At 43.3% G+C, this 18,941-nt stretch overlaps 1 protein-coding gene across 1 annotated transcript in view; it reads right to left on the bottom strand.

Moving 5' to 3' along the window:
- LOC126471601 (myrosinase 1-like) overlaps positions 1-18,941 on the bottom strand; it is a 269,377-nt gene that overhangs the window by 198,469 nt on the left and 51,967 nt on the right. The gene's annotated exons all lie outside the window — the stretch shown is intronic.

Raw genomic sequence — 18,941 nt, 5'->3', positions numbered from 1 at the left:
ATCGGAAAGGGAGGATCTCTCGCGTGAACTTGAGTAAATGCTACTGTTGCTACAGCTACTTGCCTCTGGAGTGTACTAATAAAAAAGAATGGACAAAGATACTGCTGACCTTATGAAATTAAAAACCCTTTAATCACACTGTTGCACCACCGTTTCAGTATCACACATCGTCGTTGTGCTATACCTACTAAGTAACATAGTTTGAAACATAAAGTATTTGATGGGAACGATGCATTCTTGTTGTATTTGTATTCTGTGGTACGTTCTGCAATTGGATCATGTTTCATCACGCTCAGCATATCAATCTTCGTGTTACTTTTGTGATTATTCCGTGATGCGTTTAACTTACTATACTGTACGAGTAATACTATGTCAGTCACTAGCAACCGAGTGACGTTGACACTTAACAGTAGCCGGAGAGTGCAGCGGAAGCCTTGGTGGCGTCACCAACCATGAAGGAGAACGAAACGTGAGACAGCAGCTATACGTATGGAAACACTTTGCCGAAAAAAAAGTTAGCACTCCCTTTTAGAGGTTTACAATTCACTTAAGATTTACTGTCGCAACAGTGCATATGGAGTATATGAAACGATTACAGATCGATAATACAAGCGGTTCTGAGGTGTAACGCTCATATTAATCCGTGGTGTAGCTTCCACGGGCAGCAATGCAGGCGCTGACTGTGGGATACGTTATTTCACGCCTGCTCGACCTGTTCCCCTAGAACTGTAAGAGATGTTGGTTTACGTGTTGCACGAATCACTTCTCTTTCCATAATATCGCAGAAGCGCTCGATTGGAGACGAGTCCGAAGACTGTGCTGGCCGAGGAAGCTGCTGCAAGTGTTGCAGAACATAATGAGTTTCACGGTCAGTGTATTGGCGAGCATTGTCCTGTTGGAACAACACATCACCTTTCTGTTGCGAGTACGGCAAAAGAACGGGTCTAAGAACATTCTGCACGTACCGAGCGTGGTTACCGTCCACTCCAGAAAAAACAAAGGCTAACGAGAGTTGTAGCTTATCGCACCCCAGACCATAAGGCCTGTGGTGCGGCCAGTGTGTCTTGGACGAATGCATTCTACGAGACAGCACTCGCCAGGTCTACGTCGTAGACGCAGACGACATCACATGCGTGTACGCAGGATCTACTTTCATTGCTGAACACAACGGTGCGCCATTCCATCTTCCAAGTGATCCTCTGACGGCACCAGTCGAGGCGTGCAGGTCGATGCTGTGGCGTGAGTGGAAGGCGGGCTACAGGTGTGCGTGCCCGTAGTCCCACTGCTAACAACCGGTTCACAACAGCTCACGTTGATACATCTGGGGTCATAAGCCCTTTTATCTGTGCTGTGGTAGCTACATGATCTGTCACTGCTGGCCTTACAATATGACGATCTTTGCGGACGTCTGTGCTGTATGGACGGCCAGAAGCTCATATACAGGTGTGAAAACGTTCATGCGACCACTGTTGCCAGCATCGCTGCCCAACTGATGTACCACGTCCAACTTGTGTGATAATTTTCCGAAAGGACTATCCCGTCGCTCGGAAGGCCACAATTTGACCCCTTTCAGACTGGCTCAGTTGGCTGTAGAAAGCACACATGCGTCTCTGTGGCACGATTGCCTGCTTGCTTCACACATTTGCACCACACTGAACCTTCTGCCTCAGGCATGGGTATGTGTGTTTGTCCATAGGATAATTTAGGTTAAGTAGTGTGTAAGCTTAGGGACTGATGACCTTAGCAGTTAAGTCCCATAAGATTTCACACCCATTTTTGAACCTTTTGGCTATGAGCATTCCCTATTGAAGAGTGGACACAGATGGCGCTCTGGTAGCTATGCCACTACACTGTCTGTTGGCGGATAACGTTTAAACCATTATCAGTACATCTAATATCCTTTAGTATCTCCCAGGTAACATATGTCGTCATCGGATCAAAATAGACGTCGGCTTTTCAGGTGCTTTTTTTTTCCTTTTTCTTTCTGCTGGCAATGTACAAACACACAGTTAGGTAATGAAATCATGGACCCGAAAAATGCTATGAACAATACCAGTGGTACATGTTGTTGTGTAAGCTAGCAACACGTTTGATTTCCTTCTGCTACATCGTTGAAAGGCGTTCGTGGAGAAATTTGATTTTAATTAGTTTTTCGGAAAGGAATGCCTACTGTGCGCGGGTTTCGTTTTGAATTTATGTGCAGATATTAAAGGAGAAACGTGAACACTGATCATCAATAAGACACGATGACGGGCGAGTGTCTTTACTTGCGCTGGAGAAGTCATTTACACTTTATCGTAGCGGTTTAGGGATCCTGTGGGATCTACAGAAGAAGAGTTCTGGAGGACAATGGTGTCATGCCGGAACAAGAGAAAAGCTTGTCATGAAATCTGTTATTCACTTACTTACCTCTCTCTCTGTCTCTCACTTGCAGAGTTGTAATGAGTTATGTTGAGATTTTAAATAACAGTTCTGTTTAGTCGATGTAATAAAAGTCTACGAGAAACGTTAAAGTACAGAAGAACTCACGAAAACGTGTTTACTTGATTTCGTCGCTAGTTGACAGAGAATACGAACTCCCTTACAGCCATCGACCTGCTGCGGTTGTAACGAAGTCCTGTAGGATAATTAGTGGCACTGCATAGCAGGAACACTGCATCAAGAATCGACGAAAAGGCGACCGTAAGAAGATATTCAAGGTAATGACATTTCTACTAACGTCAAAGTGGCGTATCGTTTGGTGGAATAGGTACCCTCATGTGTGCTAACTACAGCCGAGACAGTACCATTCCACTACACGCAGGATTTGTATGAAGGTGTTATCAAACATTTTGGAGAGAAATTCAGCCTTATGTAAGACACGATTTGATTAGTTTTTTTGCCGAAACATGTTAGTGACTTCTGTACTATCTTTGGTAGGTTTTTACTTATTTTCTTTCCAACATGACACTATAATTTACGTATGTTGGCAGTCTTATATCCACCATGAATTCCTCGGCTTTGTCATGGTTTTTTGATGCTGTGGCCTTGATTACCAAATTTATTGCCCGTTAAAACATCTGTTTGTTTTGCTATTGTCTTCTATAGCCATTACACGCACATCAGATATAGTTTATCAGCAGGAGACAAGGCTTCTACCTCCATTCCACGTGTTGTTATAATGGTGGCAGGAACCCTACGTTTTGCTGATGAAATACATCAGACGCGTGTGTAACAGCTAAAGCCGACAATAGCAAAACAAACATCTGCTTTACCACGTTATAAATAGGGGAAACGAGGCCACGGCACCAAAAAACCATGACAAGCTGTGGAATGTTGGTGGAAAGGAAACTACCGACATGCATAAATGATAGCGTCATGTACGGAAGAAAATAATTAAAAAACCACTGAAGATAGCATAGAAAGGGCTGAAACATGTTTAGGTAAAACAACAATAATTAAAGAGTGTCTTCAATAGCGCAGGATTTTTCTTCAATTTTTCTTAGCAAGCCATGGAAGTAAGAGGAGCTACAACATATAAGACATGATCGTCTCAAATACATTCTAAGACAAAAAAGTAAAGAAAAATAAATAAATAAAAGCGATGCACGACTATGGAATTATCCGATTGGGACGTACATGTACAGACAAATAAATAATTACAATTAAAAGAAAATGGATGCTTTATTCAAAAGAAAGAGCAAGTCAATAACGCGTAGGTCCACTTATGCAAGCCGTTATTCGGCTTGGCATTGAGTGATAGAGCTATTGGATGTCTTCCAGAGGGATATCGTGCCAAATTCTGTCCAATTGGTGCTTTAGATAGTCAAAATTCCGAGCTGGTTGGAGGGCCCTGCCCATAATGCTCCAAACTTTCTCAACTGGGGAGGGATCTAGCGACCTTTGTGGCCAAGTTAGGGTTTAGAAAGCACGATGACAAGCAGTAGAATCTCTCTCCTTGCGCGGGCGGGCATTATCTTGCTGAAATGTAAGCCCAGAGTAGCTTTCCATGAAGGGCAACAAAACGTGGCGTAGAATATCGTAGATGCACCGCTATGCTGCAAGCGTCCCGTGGATGAAAACCAAGGGGGTCCTGCTATGAAAAGAAATGGCACCTCTGATCGTCATTCCTGGTCGGCTGGTAGTGTGGTGGGCAGCAGTCAGGTTAGTATCCCACCGCCATCCAAGGCGTCTACAGACGCATCTTCGGCCTTAAATCTCATTGACTGGAGTAGAACTGTCTTGAGCGATGAGTCCCGCTTCGAACTCAGCCCCGGTGACCAGCCAAAACGTCTGGAGACGCCCCGGAGTGCCGTGAGATACCAACCTTACTGTCACCCATCCACCATGTTTGATGTGCCGTCTATTCTATCTGAGAGGCACAAACAGATTTACTTTACCTCTGGTAACCTCAAGAGAAAGACGTTATAATCCGTATTAAACATCACGTTCCTTCATTCCCAACTGGACAGAGCCGGTTTACTTTGGGAAATAACACAGGCGGAGGTCATGGTAAACAGAAATACTGTCGCCAGTAAACTTACTTACATTAGAAAATTTTAGTTTATTTGATGAACCGATAGCCATTTGAAGTAACAGGGCTCTTATTTTACTTGTACTTGATTGAACTAGAGACGTTGAAAAATTTGGTGCTGGACTGTGATTCGAATTCGTATCTCCTCTTTCGAGGATCTGAATCTCTCGGAACAATATAGTTCAATCATTTCGTTCCTTTTTCCAAGACTGCAATCTGCTCTAGGTCTCCTCCAAAGGTCCGATTCCTGATCCGTACAAAAATATTCATAATTTCTTTTCAAGCCCTATCACGTACACACCGGCCTGCTGGTGAAAATTAGTGTGCATTTTTAATGTCTGTTCATGTGTTGCTAACAATTTCTGGTCAAACACCCACACATCTTACTGTTGGTGAGTAAGCAATTCATACTTAAGCTATATTCGTGGACGATAAAGAAGAACGATAGGAATGCGGTTCGATTGTCGCTCAGGCACAAAAATTTGTATCCTTATTTTAGATTCAGATACCTAGCAGCTGGTAAGAAAAATCGATACATAACATTTGATTTTACTTAGTTAACAATCTGATTACGTGTTGGGTTCGCATCTGTCATAGAACTTCACATCATGCGCTTCATCTTTAAATGCATATACCCTTCGTTACCTCTGAATGGAGGTATATCAGACATCCTCCGTGGTTAGTTAACAGGGATGAAAGGGCCTTGATAGGAGTCCCGGTCGATTACAAAAACTGTCGTCTTTCATCTTCAAGTTTAGATTTGGTTACTGTTATTGGCGAAAATTTCCGTAATTCATGACTTTTCACGGGAGGTCAGCAATATGATATGATTAGATTAGATTAATACTTGTTCCATAGATCATGAATACGACATTTCGTAATGATGTGGAACTTGTCATTTCAATGAAAGATTTCTTTACATACCGGTGTTCAATTTCTTTACAATAATTTTTTACCCTCTCACTCATTCTTTTTTATTTCTCTCTCTCTCTCTCTCTCTCTCTCTCTCTCTCTCTCTCTCTCACACACACACACACACACACACACACACATTCATTTTTATTTTTATTTGTTTGGTGTGCTCGACTATCGGCGAGGCACGAACATGTCCGTGAATGAGTTTCTTAGTTTTGAGTACAGTTACGAAAGAAATATAGAAACAACTATGAGAGATACTGATTTATGATGCTTAGTTTGCAGTCAGTTCTGAGTATTATTAGTAACTACGCTCCAGTCCCTAAACCTAGTTACAGAAATGCGTATCAGACGCATTACGTATTCCAGGCCGTGGAAGCCGCGTCTTTGAGACGCCAGCTATGGGCACTCCCCAGCCCGCTGTAGGATCACATCGGTTCGTCTTCTTCCTGCTGGTACTGTAACTGAGATTTGGCAACAGGGGAAGGTATATTTGGCAACTCTGTGAGCGACGAGTTACTTCCTGGTGTGCACGGAATTAAGCCTCAAAGTTCAGTTAATTTTTCCTGTCATTTTCATTGAATAATCTGAGTTAGTATCGCTTGAAGTGTAAAAAAAGATTGTAAAAAAATGGCTCTGAGCACTATGGGACTTGACTACTGCTGTGGCCATCAGTCCCCTAGAACTTAGAACTACTTAAACCTAACTAATCTAAGGACATCACACACATCCATGCCCGAGGCAGGATTCGAATCTGCGACCATAGAGGTCACGCGGCGTCAGACTGTAGCGCCTAGAACTGCACGGCCACTCCGGCTGGCAAAAGATTGTAAATTCACGGTTTTCAGCCCAGGAAAGTCGTTGCACGTGGAAACCAACCGCAACTAATCTCGTGCTTTAAATAGCAGTTTACGAGTTCTAGCCACTACTGAATTCGTAAGAGGAAGGCACAAAATATACTTCTTCGCTAGCTCTGTGGTGACGTGCTGACCTATAAAATAGCGTATGTTATGGTTCGCGGTTTCAGTCACGCTGACTGCATCATTTTTTATCTCTTCTGTGAAAGAGCTACAAGCAGTCAGATCAAACATCGATAAGGAAATCGCGAGAAAATACTTTCAGCTCATACTGCAATGGTGAAAAACTTATAATGCTGCACAACAGGTAACGACTCTTTCCGCTGCTGACAAGCAAATTTGGGGTTTCTAGGAATACATAATTTTATTTATGAAATGCCACATTTGCATACCTGTTGAGTATGACACAGCATACCAATTAAACACAGACCCAATCGAAATCTAGGTGAGTAGTATTTTACTAATTCGTGCCGATAGAGGCACGCTTGTGTACAGATACTCAGTTTTATTAAAACAGACTTTCGTCGTAAGGTTATCGTGGGTAGTTCTATTTCATTTCTTGTAATACAGTGCACAGTTTTCGTAAGGTTTCTCTTAGTGTTGTTAAAACAATACTAAACATGAGAGAGAAATTAATCATCAACAATATACGTGAATTCTCTGATGTTATCTATAACAATCTGACAATGCACATGCAGTTTATTGACTACATGCATGCAGAAAACTTGTTCTGAGTTAAAGCTGTCAAACAATGTTTGAAGAAGAATAAAATGGTACTACCAGACGACAGCTAATGTAGAAAATACTTTTCTCGCTATTTTGGCACGATGCGCTCTCCCCATACATAATACAAAAGCTTCGAGATGCATCTGCTGCCTGGCCATCTATTAAGCCTGAAAAGAACAAAATGTCGCAGATGTTAGCTCTTTTTCCACATGCGGCTGTTTAGGGTTGAAAAGTGAAGGGAACTATTTTCAAAGTTCCAGTAAATAGATTACTTCAGCAGACAGCAGAATTGCATTTTTAAAAATGTAGCAGCGAATGTAATAGAACTCGCGATGTCAATAGGACTAGCTGTCAATCCTGCCTCGGGCATGGATGTGTGTGATGTCCTTAGGTTGGTTAGGTTTAAGTAGTTCTAAGTTCTAGGGGACTGATGACCACAGATGTTTAGTGCCATAGTGCTCAGAGCCATTTGAACCATTTTTTTTTACTAGCTGTCATGTGGCTACAGCAACTCCTGAAGTCAATAACAGTTCCTCCAGAACTTGCGCATTCCACAGCGCTGTGAGATACTGCATATGGCCGGATCTAGACTTCTGAGAGACAGACAGTTACAGCTTTTCTTTTTCATTGCACGACGTTTTCAACAAACAGATAGCGCAATAGAGTAGCTCAAATGGAAAGGAACACATCCTATTTAAACAACTGCATCCTACACTGTTGGCAGTTCTGTGTAGGTGGCAGTTAGGTGATTTTATTTTTGTGATTACAAAATAGAGTCGAATGTATGCACGGGGTAGCCGAGGCAACTAGTTCATGACGATTCCGTCAACCAAGTAAATGAATGTACTGAACATGCTGAAAATCACTACAGGGAGCCTGTGTGCCAGAATTCTTATCGAATATGCCGCAATGGTGTTATGATAGGAAAACGAGACTCACAGAAGAGAATTTGGTGGTCTGTTGGATTGATGATAGGTTTCTGTGATGGTGGTCTGGGTTCTATTACAACTCCTGCCGATGATTTTTAATAGGGAGAGACAGATTCTATTCTCTTCTGGCTACGCCAAGTGAAGAAGGTATAATGACATTGTGGTCTGAAATTCACATTAAACATGATATTCCTTCTCTACCAAGTAGACGTTAGGTTGAACCACAATAAAGTCAGGAGTGGCGAAATGTGGGAACTCTATCATCGTTAATCTTTCTCATACCAGGTAGCTATTTCTTGTGACGAAACAAACGCTATGTAGGGTCACAGGACACTTATTCCATCATTTATTTCAGCTTCTGTATGTCGATGAAATTGGTTCTGAAAGTGGAATACAATTCAGACCGCCCTTAACGCGGAATTTGTTTCCTTTGTGACAATACAGCTCAACTACATTTTGTTGTTTTTTCAAAACTGCAGATTCCTCAACATCTCCATATATTGAGCGTGAATGGCTTCGAATCGTGGCCCGGCACTAAAGTTTTCATTTTGTATTATCGAGCTCTAGCATGAGAACACCTGTCCGCTAGTGTATAATAATTTTGATTTTTAATGCATTTCATTCACTATCAACACTAACTACACTCCTGGAAATTGAAATAAGAACACCGTGAATTCATTGTCCCAGGAAGGGGAAACTTTATTGACACATTCCTGGAGTCAGATACATCACATGATCACACTGACAGAACCACAGGCACATAGACACAGGCAACAGAGCATGCACAATGTCGGCACTAGTACAGTGTATATCCACCTTTCGCAGCAATGCAGACTGCTATTCTCCCATGGAGACGATCGTAGAGATGCTGGATGTAGTCCTGTGGAACGGCTTGCCATGCCATTTCCACCTGGCGCCTCAGTTGGACCAGCGTTCGTGCTGGACGTGCAGACCGCGTGAGACGACGCTTCATCCAGTCCCAAACATGCTCAATGGGGGACAGATCCGGAGATCTTGCTGGCCAGGGTAGTTGACTTACACCTTCTAGAGCACTTTGGGTGGCACTGGATACATGCGGACGTGCATTGTCCTGTTTTAACAGCAAGTTCCCTTGCCGGTCTAGGAATGGTAGAACGATGGGTTCGATGACGGTTTGGATGTACCGTGCACTATTCAGTATCCCCTCGACGATTACCAGTGGTGTACGGCCAGTGTAGGAGATCGCTCCCCACACCATGATGCCGGGTGTTGGCCCTGTGTGCCTCGGTCGTATGCAGTCCTGATTGTGGCGCTCACCTGCACGGCGCCAAACACGCATGCAACCATCATTGGCACCAAGGCAGAAGCGACTCTCATCGCTGACGACGACACATCTCCATTCGTCCCTCTATTCACGCCTGTCGCGACACCACTGGAGGCGGGCTGCACGATGTTGGGGCGTGAGCGGAAGACGGCCTAACGGTGTGCGGGACCGTAGCCAAGCTTCATGGAGACGGTTGCGAATGGTCCTCGCCGATACCCCAGGAGCAACAGTGTCCCTAATTTGCTAGGAAGTGGCGGTGCGGTCCCCTACGGCACTGCGTAGGATCCTACGGTCTTGGCGTGCATCCGTGCGTCGCTGCGGTCCGGTCCCAGGTCGACGGGCACGTGCACCTTCCGCCGACCACTGGCGACAACATCGATGTACTGTGGAGACCTCACGCCCCACGTGTTGAGCAATTCGGCGGTACGTCCACCCGGCCTCCCGCATGCGCACTATACGCCCTCGCTCAAAGTCCGTCAACTGCACATACGGTTCACGTCCACGCTGTCGCGGCATGCTACCAGTGTTAAAGACTGCGATGGAGCTCCGTATGCCACAGCAAACTGGCTGACACTGACGGCGGCGGTGCACAAATGCTGCGCAGCTAGCGCCATTCGACGGCAAACACCGCGGTTCCTGGTGTGTCCGCTGTGCCGTGCGTGTGATCATTGCTTGTACAACCCTCTCGCAGTGTCCGGAGCAAGTATGGTGGGTCTGACACACCGGTGTCAATGTGTTCTTTTTTCCATTTCGAGGAGTGTATATCTGACGTTTTTGACTCCCAGTGAGATACAGAACTAATTGAGAGATTACTGTAATTTCAAGGATGTTATTTTGAGCTGCTGGTGGAGAAAAATTCGGTAGCTGACATCTCTTTGTGTGTAGTCAACAACGATATGTGTGGGGTTCGATTCGCTTTCAGCTCTGAACTCTTCGTCATATTATTTCTAGTTCAAACATGGTCACATGTAGCATATGTAGCGTTCGTTTTCTTTAGAATATAACAGCGATAGATGCCGGGTCGTTGTCCCGAGAAGGAAAAAAAATAATGTTTCGTCTCGTCATTTCAGTTATAACGTCTAGCTACTGCCGAGAATATCCGATATGTCACAGTTGATTGTGCTTCGATAACAATCCGATTACGTTCTGGGTTCGAATCCCTGTCCAACACAAAGCTTTACCTCACGGCATTTCAAGTAAGTTACTTGTGAAGAAGCAATATTTAACATCTCTCGTAGTTCGTTAACAGGGTCAATAAATGCTGGGTAGGAATTCGTGTCCGTTAAAAATGGTTACGTTATGTAGTTCAAACTTTATATTTGCTAACTGATACGGTCTAAAATCGAGGTATATCACTCTCTATATGCCTAGTCAGGAATGACTGTTAGTTTCCCTCAGTCACGAAATCTTAGTCTGCATGACCTGAGTTTGAATCCATATGTAGAGCGAGGCGCTTCGTCGTGTCATTTGATGTTCATACATATTGTCAACTAGCTGCTCGTGAAAAACTTAAATTTTTAATGTCATTTTGTGTTAAATAACAAGTATGGGATGTTACTTTGAAGAGAAAATCATGAATACGATGAACTTACTACGTGCATTACCTGTCTTACATAATAATGAGAGTGGTAACATTTCAGGTATGTCATTTATTGCAATAAATGTGAGCTTACAAGCCTTAAGGACAGTCTTATCTGTGATAAGGTGTTCCCTGATATTTGTAGTATCGTGGTATTACTTACATCTTGAGTTATTGCGATACAGAGCAGAGTTTTCTAGTGGTGACTTGTTGGAAACATTTTCAATAGTCAAACGACTGTACCAAGGAGCGATTAGAGGACCTGCTAGACAGCTGCGTTATGTGGGTTGCATGCGAATCAGGCGAAATGCAATTCAAGTTGTTCGGATACTTCTGAGCACGACTATACATTGTGGTGAACTCAAACCCTACTACTCGGTAAAGGAAGTGTAAATAAATGTTACGTGATGCACTGTTGCCACGAATGAGGTATAGAAAAATATGGAAGAGCTGGCCCTGGATGTAGTCTATATCCACGAATCGTGTAACAGAAAAGATAAAAGATAAATTTTGTAGTACCATTTCTAGAAGCCCAGTTAGAAATGACAAAATCCCTTTCAAAATTGTTAAAGAAAAAATCTATCACTAATTGATAACGGTTGCAATAAAGACGAGAGATGTTACAATGCTAGAAGGGTTGTAGGACTGTGCCAAACATCAGCTATAAATATTATACTACTCGTTGGCTATACAGAAGGGGATAACAAAGAACAACGGAGATGTAGGAGGTAGATGAACTCATCAAATAAGGTGTCACCAACAAAAGTACAATTAGCACACACGAAGTTCGGATTGCAATAAAATCATTAAAGAGTGACAGAGCTTCCGGCCCAATTTTGATCAGTTCAGAGACGCTGCAAGATACGCGCGTGTCAGTGCTGTTAGTACCAGCACTTGTTATGAGTGTCTGGCGCAGGGAGGGCGCTTGATTGGTGGAAAACCGCTAATGCAGTAATATCCGAAGTCCTAGAAGAGAGACTGTTTCTTTGTTATATATCACCTACCGATATGCCTTTGTAATGTTTTGGCTAAGGTCCAAGAAAGACTCCTTTGTGCACCGCCACGTACCCATAAAGAGACGACATGACTTAATTAAATTGAGTATGGTTTCAGAAAGGAAAGATCTATCGAAGATGAAATAAACTGGGTGGTAGAACCACTGGCAACTGTAATGTTTCGCTAAAAAGTAGGACCGATGATCAACATCTAAGGAACTTTCGATAACTGGTAATGGTTCTCCCTTTTTACCAGGCTCTGGGAACCTAGAGTTTGAGATATCCATAGCTGAGTATTCAAGATTAGTGCATAAACTGGAAAACACGATGGTCCATCCTGGAAATATCGAATAAACATCACAAAGGAACGTCGACAGAGATCCATGTGTGGACCGTAACTTCTGGAACATAGTGATGGAATCCCTTCTTGAACAACTGGGTACTTTGGAGAAGATCAGACTTTTAAAAACCACAAAGTCACTCTCTGATGATCCAAATTATGCAGTGTTAGGTAGCCAGTATCTCGACAGTTAAGTATGGGTCATCAACCGACACTCTGAGATAGTATGATGAAGCAATCCTGACGGCTATAGTTTGATACAGAACCAGTGTATATCAACATAAACTGAGGAAGAGGGACCTGTAAAGATCCTCAGGAGAATGCAGAAGGGAATACTTTTCGATCAACGTCCAAGACGACAGATATATTGTTCATCTGGCCGTGTGGGATCGTACATTTACGTTACATGCCTTGATTCAGTAATTGGTTAGTCTGCAACACGACAAATACAGACAGTGCGACGACGTCTGGAGCAGCCGGGACTGCCAGAACGGCGACCATTGTTGCGGCATCCCTTGATACAACTCGGAGCACAGGAGTGGCAACCAATTTGTCTTTGTAGGCGAGTACTGGTTCTGCGAAAACCATCACATCACGATGGAGGTATATGTGTGTACAGGATCCGAAGGATACGAACATAACCAGATTGCATTCATCGTCATACGGAGCCAGCACCTGGCGTGATCGTATGGGGATGCCACTGGGTACACAATACGATAATCTCTGGTTCGTATAGCTTATAATTTAGACAGCAGTCACTACATACCACATGTTTTAACGCTGGCCCCTGTGCCCAGCGTTCAACAATATAACGCAAATCCGCATTTATCCCACACTGTTTTGACCTGCCTCGATAAGGAGGGTTTTCGACGGTTCCCCTGTCCAGCACGTTCTCACGATCTCTCTCGTACTGAAAACATTTGGTCGTGATTTGCCGAGAGACTGGCACGTCATCGCTACTGCTATAGATGACCTGTGACATAGACAACGGTAGGCCGTTCAATGCTGCCATCCGAGCTCAGTTCGACTCTGTGCCTAGCCGAATTCTAGCCCGAGATGGCAGCTCTATGTGCCTAGTTTCACACCGTGTACACCCTTCAATCACCTAAAAATTTAGTCTTTCTTCTTACAGTACTCCTTACTAGCGATAGGTAAAGTTTCGTTATCTACTATCCATCCTGGTGTATAAATAGGGCCAAAAACGCAAGTTACACAAATTCTGTGTCGTCATATACATCGACCCTTGCTGGAATTACTACATAAAACAAACAGATGCGACAGTGAGATTTCTAGGAAGAACCTTAAGTAAATGTAACCCATACGCGAGAGTAGTGGCTTACAACGCGCTTGTTCGACCGATTCTTGAGTATTGCTCATCAACCTGGGACATTTACCAGGTATGAATGGTAGAAGAGATAGACTAGATCCTACCAAGAGCACCGCGTTTCTTCTTGGGATCGTTTGCTTGGCATTAGAGCGTTATAGAGATGCTCACCAAATCCAATGGCAGAGGTGTTCTGCATCAACCGAAATTTCGGGAGGGTACTTTCAGGGAAGAGTCGGACAACAGTTAATTCCTGCCATATACGTCTCGTAATATGACCACCACTAGAAAATGCGAGAAATTAGAGCCAATTCAGAGGCTTATCGACAATCATTCTGCCCGCTCGCCATTCGAGAGTGAAACCAGAAAGTGGGATCTGTTAGTGGTAACAGAAGTACCCTCCGCCACACATTATCAGGTGAATTCAGGAGTACTGGTGTAGATGTAGATGTAATGCTAATCTGCAAGAACAAGACGTACAGGAGTTAGAAGCGTTTTTCGTCGACTCCATTCGAACAGGCCCAATGAATACAGTTCTTTCCAACCGCAAAATAAATATTTGGGATATGCATTAAGCAAATGGAGGGTTCTGCCTAGTGCACAGCACGTTAACGCCATAGGAAAATTGCCAGCTCCCAAAAAATTGAGATAACTGAGTTAGTTTCTGGATAAGGTTACACACTGCGGCAAATTACTCCCTATTTGGACCACAGTGTTTACCCACTGAATCAACGAGGAATGAAAGCCATCAACTTCGTATGGACTACAAACTGCCAGAAGGCTTGTGCGCCGTTCAAATCTGTACATACCTACTACGAGCAGCGACATTTGCTCCGGGGGGAGCGGGGTGGGAAACAGTCACACTTGTGACACACGCGTCACAATATTACACTGGCCAACGCCAATCACACAAAAATTATTCGGAACAGACCAACTAATTGTTTATGTCTCCAAGACATCAGCAGTGAGACAATTCAATTACTCCACAACCAAGAAGAAGAAACTGGCCATCGTTTATGGATCAAAAAGTTTTACGTTAACTTTTGCAGCATGAAATTCCAGTTGATCACGGACCATAAGCCCCTGATTGCACTGTTTAGCACGCGCCTCAAGTTCTCAGAAATACCGAAGCAACGTTTGCAGCAATGGGCGCCATTCCTAAGCAATTACAATTACGAGATACATTACCTTCGCTCTGCTCAACAGTACAACGCCGAATGCCCTCACCCCATGGACTCAGATACTTACTTTGATCAGCAGGAAGGAGTTTTGTTTAGATTGATGACACCATGAAAGAAGTGGGCGAAGTTTCAAAAATGGTTCAAATGACTCTGAGCACTATGGGACTTAACATCTGAGGTCATCAGTCCCCTGGAACTTAGAACTACTTAAACCTAACTAACCTAAGGACATCACACACATCCATGCCCGAGGCAGGATTCGAACCTGCGACCGTAGTGGTCGCGCGGTTCCAGACCGTAGCGCCTAGAGCCGCTCGGCCACTCCGGCCCGGTTAGGCGAAGTTTTGTGACATCCTGTGAGCTAGTTCACACCACATAAATCTATCCACTACAATGCCATGTACTATTGTCGATACAGAAAGGGTTCCTGGAGCACCTGTTTAAAACAACGGATTCTGTTTTTTTTAGCACAAACTGATTCCTGTGCCATCATTTGAACTCCAGGGATAACACTCACCTGTGGGCACCTACAAAGCCGTATCCAGGGTTATCTTTCTTCTCGCACTCCCATCTCATATACTCCGGTTACTCCAATAACCACACAAAGGCGTTAGATCAGCGTCAAATTTTCTGGCTACATTTAGACGCCGTGAGTGAGCATGTGCTCTGCTTTTAAAATATCTGTGCCCAGAATCAGGCAGCACCAATACAGCATTGTTATCCACGACCAAAGCCACAGTTCTCTTAGAGGTCAATGCTTATTGACATTACCAGACCGCTCCAGGGTACAATGTCGCTGTTGGTAGTGGAGACATTCTTAAGTTTCTCTTATGGGACCTGAAAGACAACGACGACCTTACGACGTACGATCTAACCGTCTCCATCATTTTTGCTGTTGAAGGACCGCCACATATTGTTCCGTGAGGATACAACATTCCGCCACTCAAGTCATTTGCGTTAATGGTATATTGCAGCGTAATAGTCCGCATGCTTAGTTGCTGGGGTAACGTGCTTGCCTCCCATGCAGCGGCCCCCGGCTCGATTCTCGGCCGGTTTGGAGATTTCCTCCGCCCGCAGACTGGGTGTTGTGTTGTCCTCATCACCATTTCGTCCTCATCACCGGCACGCAAGTCTCCTAATGTGGCGTCGACTGATATAAGACTTGCACTCGGCGGCCGAACTTCCCCGGATGGGGCCTCCCGGACAAGAATACCATACGCTCGTTTCATTTTTTGCAGCGTAATAGCATCCAACACTTGATTAGCGCAACTGAATAGTGCTTGTGTATTTGCAGAAATACTAAAAATGGTTAACTGCAATCCCCCACCTGACCGCCACGATTCGTACATAATGCTTCACCCCATAGGATACTATTAGTGTCACAATGGTTGGAGGAATACTCCACGGACATAAAAGTGGTTTTGTGGCCCCAGATCTTCCCTTACCTCCATCGTAATGAGAACATCTGGGACATCATTGAACGAGAATTGTGCACCTTTGGCATAGCTCTGAAATTACTCCGTGGGATGAGGAGCTACGGTTGAATGCTCATGGATTTGAATGGGTCACTAGGGTATCGCAGACTTTAAGGTCATCAGAGATCAAGAATAGACTATAGCTGGACAAGAATGAGAATGGATAACAGCAGTGGCATTTTCAGAGGAAACATTCCATCAGTCATAAGAAATATAAGTAGTTAACGGAAACTTAAATTACATTGTTAGATGGCGGTTTAAATACCACTCCTCATGCATCCTTATTCAAATCCGTTAATCACAGGAAGAGACTAGAGTTGGGAAGGAAAAATGGGAAAAGAAATTAAGGTGCATTTAACCACACTTACATCGCTCGTCAAATATTTTATTCCTATGTATATATAACAAGAGCCTTTATAGAGGTATTTCAAAATTGGAATGGGTTACTGACCAAAATATTTGACGTATACTCGCAATGCGCAACCACTCCCAATAACATTAAATGAATGCCCCAAAGGTGTACATGAGCAAACCGTAAATATAATGATACTTACTTTACTCTCTGCAGTTAAGTGAAGAGTTGCTATAATATAAAATGTTATAGCAAAACACAAAAACGTGAAATTTCTTCAAATACTAATTAGCATGTGTAGTAAGATAGTAACTATTCCTTTGTCGAGTTTATGTGAAGCAATGTGTAAAATAATTTTTCCTTTATAAATTCTCGGCGGTAAGTATTTGCTAAAGTTAAGAAAACTCTATACTGTTCGGAACTTCCTGTTAGTGCACTGTATTTATTTTTTCGTTTATGACAAATTCTAGAAAAATGTTAGGATCCTGAAGCAAGTCGATTATTTAGAAGCTCAGTCAGCGGTTTTCACATAAAACGTTAGAAATTCTCTGTCGTAACTTCTTTACTTGACTTAACGGTAGTGCTTGTTTGATCCAAAAAAGACCTAATTCTGTTTTTTTCCAGATAAAATGGTAGAATAGTAATGCACAGTAGAAGGAATTACGGACCAATAACAGACTTTGTGGAATTATTCTGTAATTTCTCCCCATGTAGACGACTTCCAGTTGCTCTTTTAATTACGTGAATTCTTTAGTTTGTAATAAAACGGAGGAAAGAAAATTTTGTCCTGTCTTCTGGATCACAGATGATAATTTTTTTACCCCGTTTGGGGTCAAGTAGTTAACGTTGTTTGGTAATAAGTTGTAAACTTTAGACGTTATTGAGATCACGCTTGATAAGGGCTGTCGAAGATAACAAGCACTTCGATGTCCGGTTGAGTTGAAATGTGTTGCTGATCACGTGATTCCGTTCACAGTGTCAACAGTGTTTTACAGAATGTGACGTAGCCCGCAGAAAATAAAGAAATGCTGTAAATTGACACGCGATAGTATCCATAAGTACACTGATGGAAAAAAATCGAAACACCAAAAATACAGGGTGGCGCCCGAAATGTGTTGCCAATTGTTTCTTTCACAATTTACGACGCACGTTAGACATATCGCTGGGATCTCTACAGCAGTACCAGCAGAGCTTGGAAAAACAAATGAGTTACGAAATGACGTGTAATTCACGATACTACCACTAGGAAACTATTAAGCAGCAATGGCTGACAATGGAAGACTGACGACACAGCAACGATCGGCAATTGTGTTACTTTTTCATGAAACGAAAAGCCTTGTTGTGACTTCGACAACAGTTTAACACACGATGGGTCCCTTGCAAGAAGACCATCCACAGGTTTACGATAAATTTGTACAGGAAGGAACAGTATTGGAAGCGAAGCGACCTCGGCCTAAGCCTGTTTCTTCGCCGGAGAATATTGAAGCGGTACGAGTTGCTGTACAGAGACGTCCCAGGAAATCGTGTAGAAAGGGATCAGTGCAACTGGGAATATCCAGACGCTCCGTCAACGCATTCTTAAAAGTGACCTCCATATGTACCCATACAAGATGACCTGTGCACAGGAGCTCACTGAAGAACACAAGCAGCAAAGACTACTGTTTGCTCAGTGGGCGGAGGATAGGGAAGAAACTCTCAACAATGTTTGGTTTTCAGACGAGGCGCATTTTTACTTGGTGTGATTAACAAGCAAAATGTACGCTTTTGGGCCACTGAAAACCCACAAGTGCTTCATGAACGACAACATTATGCTCCGAGAATTACAGCGTGGGCAGCAATTTCCAGTCACGGATTTGTTGGACCCTTTTTCTTTGAAGAAACTGTGAACAGCGAGCGTTATTTGAGCATGCTTCGCAATAGCTTCATTCCACTGCTTCTTGCTACTGGCTTGCCCTTCAACACGCAGTGGTTCATGCAAGATGGAGCAAGGCCACATACTGCAAACACTGTGTTGGAGTTTTTACTCGAGCATTTCGACATGCGGATCATTTCACTCAGGTTTCCAGGTCGCTTCAGTGACGGACAAAATTGGCCCCCCAATAGTCCAGACCTCAATCCATGTGACTTTTTTCTTTGGGGGTACCTAAAGGAAAAAAATTTCCTGAAACGTCCACGTGATTTAATGGAGCTCAGAAGACTTATTCTTCAAGCTTGCAGTGAAATTACGGAAGGCCTGTGCCGTAGGGTAATCACTAACTTCAGTGTTCGTTTGAAGGAAAATAGGAAACGAATTGTTGGACATATTGAGCATGTGCTGAGTTAGAACAAATCTCATGGACGGCTCTTCATTGTAGTGTATGTTCCTCTCAGATTGTATTGACAATAAAGTTTATATTCAAAAACAAAATGGTAACACATTTCGTGCGCCACTCTGTAATTAATGCAGAGTTAT

The sequence above is a fragment of the Schistocerca serialis genome, chromosome 3 (assembly GCF_023864345.2).
Source record: "Schistocerca serialis cubense isolate TAMUIC-IGC-003099 chromosome 3, iqSchSeri2.2, whole genome shotgun sequence".
NCBI lineage: Eukaryota > Metazoa > Arthropoda > Insecta > Orthoptera > Acrididae > Schistocerca > Schistocerca serialis.
The sequence above is the reverse complement of the archived record's forward strand: the minus strand, read 5'-3'. Positions and strand labels throughout refer to the sequence as shown.